Here is a 6,784-nt window from a genome sequence, read left to right as displayed (position 1 = left end):
TGCGCTTAGCTTTTAATTAGAATCATAAATAAAGTATTACAATAAAAATAAATGTTTCATATGATAAGAGATATATTTAATAATATGTATGGGATATTAAACTCGCGAATAATTATGATTGACTATCAAAACTAATGATTATCGTGTTCCCTCTACTTATGATTTTAGGGGTATTTTGGGCTCTAATACTACTACTCAATTATTACGTTCATTATTCATGATATCAAAACGGTGGCGATAAGTTAATCTATTACTTTAATTAAACATCTTTTAATAGTTATTACGATTTTGTTACATTGCAGGTTGTCATTACTGCGATAGATATACTCGTAAGATTAATCTAATCTCGTTTGTATCTCAATTTGAGGTGCAACATGTTTCGTGAAATCCCACACAAACTCTTTGGACATTTTTGTTCTATAAATATTGTCGGGAAAGAGTTCAAATCTCTAGATGTTTTTGATTAATTAATAATTTGAGATCCCTTTTGTTTTTCGGGCAAAAGCTTGAGATTGCTTTTCAAATTGCTTTTATGTAATCTCAGAAAAATACTCACACGTCGTATGCATGCCAAAAAAAAAAAAGATAAAAGAAAAACTAGAACACTCTATAATACCAAACCCATGATCAAATATGTTGCACAGCTGTTGCTTATCAACCATATCTAAAAACACGATAGCCTAATTATTTGATACCATCTCTGTCTCGAATGGTTGATTATAGATTTTGTTTATTTCGCAGAAAATATATTCCTTATTTTTCAGTAGGAAAATGAGTTAACGAAAAATCTGTGCTTAAAACAGGTAAATAATATCCTTTTTAAGAAATTGAAAATCAATTTTCCAAAATATGACAAAGTATTATTGTTTTGACACGAAAGTCCTAGCATTGGTTCCAAGTCCTCGCCATCCAAGACCAGGTCTCCAGCACTTGAGCTTGAGTCCATCAAGGCCTAAACTGGGACCTAGGTGTCTGTTCAAAGGCCCCCAGCAGTGGCACTCACACTCGGGTCCATCGAGACAAGGCTCAAAGCCTTGGTGCCTCGGCGCCCTTGAGGCTAAGTCCACAAAGGTCAATCGCAGGATCCAAGTGCTCGAGCTTGGATTCCCAACACTTAGGCTCGAGTCCACAAAGGCCATGTCCAGGTCTATTAAGGTCAAACCCAAAACTCTAATATCCATACCCAATTCCCTAGCTGCTTATGTGCAAGTTAATGGTACCTGAACAATACATGTCTATTTAAGAAAATCAAATCAGATTTTCTATGTCAAAGATGAAAATGAAAAATATTTTCCAATTCATTTTTATGCTTCAATCAAAGATCAAAAAAAATATTATCATGTTTCTGAAAAACAATTTCCATGCTCCATCTGTTTTGTAAAAAAGCAATGATTTGAAAAAAATATATTCCTAAAATTGATCGCTCGTATCACTTAAAATAATTAATCAATGGAAAATTTTTCCATTGTCACTAATTATTTATGGCCAAATAATTTCAATAAAAATATTTCTGTCCATTCATTTTTAGGAAAATATTTTTCAAACTATTTATTTTTTGCGAAACAAACGGAACTAAATCAAATTATTAATTCGAGTTCCATTATATACTCTATATATCTCGTGAATTGCTAGTATCCCTGCCATCCATCACGCATGTCCACGTGATCAAGAGTCTCATAGATCAATAGGGAAAAAATTACAAAAAAAAAAGAAGAAGTCTTAAACCTATTACAATTGTGCAAATTCAATTTTAAATTTATTTTTTTACTAATCGAGTCTTAAACATTTTACAATTATACTAGTTTAGTCCATTCAGCCAAAATTGGCAAACAAGTCAAAGTGATAATTTTTTTGATAATACTTTATTTTTTCAATTTATTTATTAATTATTTTTATCTTTTTTCTTTCCTTCCTTTTTCTCCTCCCTCCTCCTCCCTCTGGCTCCGGCGATTGGCCAAAGAGGAGAGTTGGCTAGTTGCCATACTAAGGTGACTAGGTGAGCTCGCCTCGCTGTCGCCCAACGAGGCTAGCCCTCACTAGCCCCGCCAATGATTAGGCGAGCTCATCCGGCCGCCTCAGTCCGATGATCAACTAGCTCTCCCCTCTAGCCGATCGCTAGAGCCAAAGGATGAAGGAGGGAAAAGGGAGGAGAAGGAGGGAGAAGGAAAAAAAAAAAGAGAAAGAAAAAGGAAAAAAAATATAAAATAATTCAAAAAATAATTCAAAAAAATAGAATATCATTAAAAAAATTGTCATCGGTAGCCATATTAGCATTTGCTGGTAAATTTTGGCCGAATGGACTAAAATAGCACAATTACAAATTAGTAAAAAAATTATGATTGAATTAGCACAACTATAATATGTTTATAATTTTTTTGGTAATTTTTTCGATCAATCGGTGAGCACTGGAAATGACCCTTGTGCTCCGGAGCGAGCCCACGTTGACCTAGCCCGCAGCTAAACGTTCCCCTCGGCAAAGATTCCGTCTCTCTCCCTCTCGTCCCTCTATTTTAAGTCTCGTGACGCATGGCATGTTCCCACTTCGTTTAAGTTATTGCGGAAAGCCACGCCCGTATCGAGTCAGGCCCTCTTGTATTTTACCTCTCGTCTTTCTTCTCGAACCTTTTGGGGGCGGCAGACGTGGCTCAGTGATCGAAGCAAGCACGGCCCGTTGACTTGCGAATAGACACTTGTCCCGTGCCGCGGCGGTAGGCGCGACGACGATAGGAGCAGGGTCGCCTTTGGTAAAATTTATGGATCGCGGGCGAACTAATGGTCGCATGGAACTTCACGGGAACAAAGACCTTTGGCTCGGCGAAAGAGTACGAAACATGTGTGGCCACCTAATAGGCTCCTAGGACGACAGTCGTAGGGTAAAAACACACATTGAATAAAGGAGTTTGTCGAGTGATGCAAGCCAACATTGATCAAAAAAATCTTTAAATGGAACGGTCTGAGGTGGCCTGAATCCGACGTCGGTCGAGAGAGTTCCTGTCAAGTAATTCAATAGTCGGCACGCATTCTCGATTTGTGATCATGAGATACTCTTTTTTTATGAAGGGTATGCCAAGAGTTTCTTGGCATTGCACTTCGGAGGGTCGGTGGCCTCTCTGCATCAACGACCGACCAGAGTGGAAGTTCCATCTCTTTTGCAGTTGCGTAGATGGTTCGGCCGAGAGCGACATCGTGGGCAGGGAAGCTGGACGGAATCTCGTGGGAGATTACATGCTTCCAATTTTACACATGCATATAATAATTTAGGCTATAGCTAAGGTCTCATGCTTACTTAATCGAGTAATTATTAGAGTAATTATTATATGTCGTGAAATGCTATGATACTGTTATTTTGATATTGCATTCGGGCCCACCATAATTATTTGTTTACAATTTCGCCCATCGACGCTTGTAATTTTTATCACAAAAAGATCTAAATGCTTCATTTATTTTCGCAAGAAATGAATGATTTGAAAAATGTTTTACTAAAAAAAATTGCTCTAAAGTAATGAGTCGATGAAAAATGTTTTCGCTATCAATGATAATTTATATCTAAATTTTTTTTCACAGATGATGAAAAATATTTTTTATCTATTCATTTTTTGTAAAGTTCCGTGAGTGCTTGAAAATGTTGTTTAAATTATTCATTTTTTCTCGAGAGAAATGCACGCTTGTATCATCCATAGGCATATAAAAAAAAAAAAAAATCCTTCACTCACCATCAATCATGGCTGGACACGAACGGCTCCGAACAAAGTTGATGTTGATAATGCATTGAAATCACGAGGAAGTCCCATGTTGGAAATAATTTCCCCTAGATCTTGTTCACCTAATCAAATGTCAACTTTGATAAAGTATAATATGACCCCAAAAAAAAAAAACTTCGAATGAGTATTATATACTCTTTAAACCAATCAAATGAAATTCGTCGTTATCTTATCCATTAATCATATCAATTATATAAGCCGATAGTAATTTATGTCTAAATATATTTTTTTGGAGGCATCCAATCGTTTTTATAAATAGTAACGTTGTTTAAATCATTCATCCTCCTCGTAACAATCACACACCTTCTGACATTTGAAAGAAAACCTCCACTCGGCATCAATCATGGCTGGACACAAATCGCTCCGTACATGACATTTCGATGTTGACAATACGAAGAAATTGTGAGGAAGTCTCGTGCCGGAAATAATTTGCCCCATCGCTCTTGTTTACCTAATCGAACGTTGACTTCGATCGAGTATTATATATTTCTAAACCAATCAAATGAAATTAGTCATTTAACCTCATCCGTTAATCGAGTCAACATTGCAGGCCACCGCTTTCCGAAGCCTCTAATACATTTTAAATGGAGAAAGCCATGTCACATAAACACACATCTATGTTAGTCTATGCAATCAAGTCGATTGCTTGATACGATCAGTCTTGATTATTGAAATTAGGATGTTGTCCACGTCTGCCAAGACATCGACTATGAACATCGCATGCCCGCTGACATAACAATATCGCTATGTGAGGGGATAAAGTTGGCGAGATGCGACGGCTCGTAATTCCTAAAGTCAATTAAAAATGAAGGAATGAATCTCCTCAACGTTGTTGATGCATTTCAGGGCGGCTTCGAGGGATCAAAGAATATTTATAGTTATTGAAAGAAAGAAAAAGCTACGTGGGAATTTATTGCAATAGATTAAACTCTCTAAGCCACACACCATTTATTTGTTAATTTTAAAGAAGATATTCTTTTGTACCGCAATTTACATAATAGCGAAACTCATACGATTTGTTGTCTCGAAAATACTTTTAAACAATACTCAACAGGGCAGTATTAAAATTCTTGAAGTGATGATCATGTAGATCAGAAGAAAAATTCGAAAGCATCAAAAGCTACACGTTGCAAACTTCTTCTTCTTCTTCTTTTATTAACAAAGTGGTTACATTAGAACCAAAGTTGTTGATTGTTCAAGGGTTTACATCAACACCAAAGGTCAGTATAATTAATTGGAGCATTGGAAATTTCCAGCTCATGAACTAGGAATATTTTGTTTGAATCCAATCAATTTGCTTGCAAACCGCTTCCGGTCAAGGTCATCAGAATAGGTGGCTCAAACTTAATTTATTCAATAGATTTATTTATGGAGTGCTCCATAGGTCCCCAGTTGATCGGGTCTGCATCTGGTCCCATCCCCAGGGTATTTAAAAAAAATAGAATCCCTTCATTTGGGGCCGTGGGATGGGGGGAAAAAATTCTAGTGGAAAATAAGAGAGTGACCCAAATGATTTTTTCTTTAGGAAAATCTAACGAAGAAGATATCGGTACAGCTTCTCGTGGAACCCAAAGGCCGCCACCAACCTCCCGACCACAACGTGCGGCCTGACCCCGGGTCCCCAGAAGCATCATTGGTGGCCCAAATCCCCACCTTTGCTCCGACCAAAGAGGAAAAAAAATATCGCAAACTTCTTGCGTATCGCAATTTGCTCTTTCTTCACCTCCGCTCTGTTCCCTTCTTTTTCTGTGTGTGCTCGGTAAAGCGAGGTCCGCAGCTCTGCAGCGGGTGGCACCTCGTGCCGCACGCGCACGGACCGGCCATTTCAAGATGGGCCCATCTTAAGATCGTGAGGCGGGGCCATCCTTTGGTTTTGTCGTCCTCATAAAATCATCACGCCCTTTAGCTAATCTATCCAGGCTGCTGATTTGACGTCTGTGGATCACCTTTCCCGGAGCTCACCATTCCGACTTTAGTCTGAACTCGCTTAATTTTAAAAGTTTCAAAACAAAATTTGCCATGATATTTTTATTAGTTAATTTCAATTTTCATATATATTTCAAAATCATTTTTCCTATTTAATGTATAATTTGGTTCATTTCTATTATTTTTGCCATCTTAGAAATTTATCAGGAATTACTATTTATCTAAGCCATCTAATATCTATAATCACTTCTACTCTCATCGGACTAATCATTACAGACTAAGTGCAATTCTCTTAGTGCACGGGCTGTGGTCGACCCGACAGGGGCTTGAGGCCCATTACAAAAGTCCTCACATTTCGCGCTCGAGTTTCAAAAATTGTGAATGTATAAGTACTGCTCCAGTCTCTAGTTTGATCCGTCTCATCCCAGAACAAGTGAGGACGAGGAGGGCATTCAAGCAAGATTTGGAGCGAACCAAGAACTGTCCATAGTACATTGCCAATGTGTGGGAACTGACAAAGCGGTCGAGTGACTGGTTTTAGGCTTCCTTTAGTCCGGTCCGGTCCATTTGAACCCAATACTTCTTTTTCCATGTTTATGCATTTGGGTCTGGGCTGGCTGAACTCTAGTGTTTATATCAAGCCTCAAATACCTTGCACAATTTGGGATAGAAGATTATACCTTAGTATAACAACTTGGGGTACAAAAGTTGTGCGGTCTATGGAACACGTAGATCAAGCTAGTCTACGCTATCGATCATGTCGGCTTCGGGGTGGGATCAACATAATTAATGAGTGAGATAATATCCCATGAAAGAACTTTTCAGAACTAGGGTGGTCAGCGAGTGTGTAGAATTCAATATTCAAGTAAGAGTTGCTTCGTCGCTTGCCGAGTATCAGCATTCACTCGTCGCGTGAGATTATAATGAAAAATGGGTGAAATAGAGCTCATCAAATCAACATGTAGGACTTGAGAAAGAGAGTATTGGATTTCAACGTTTCATACCACTCCACGAGCAATAATGTGATGCGTAGCATTGTTGCGGGTTGAGAATTCTTAAAAGCAAAATTTATATGTACATAGCTTGTGTGCTCTCTA

This window comes from Eucalyptus grandis, chromosome 1 (genome assembly GCF_016545825.1).
Source record: "Eucalyptus grandis isolate ANBG69807.140 chromosome 1, ASM1654582v1, whole genome shotgun sequence".
In the NCBI taxonomy this organism is placed as follows: Eukaryota; Viridiplantae; Streptophyta; class Magnoliopsida; order Myrtales; family Myrtaceae; genus Eucalyptus; species Eucalyptus grandis.
This window is presented reverse-complemented; position numbering follows the sequence as displayed.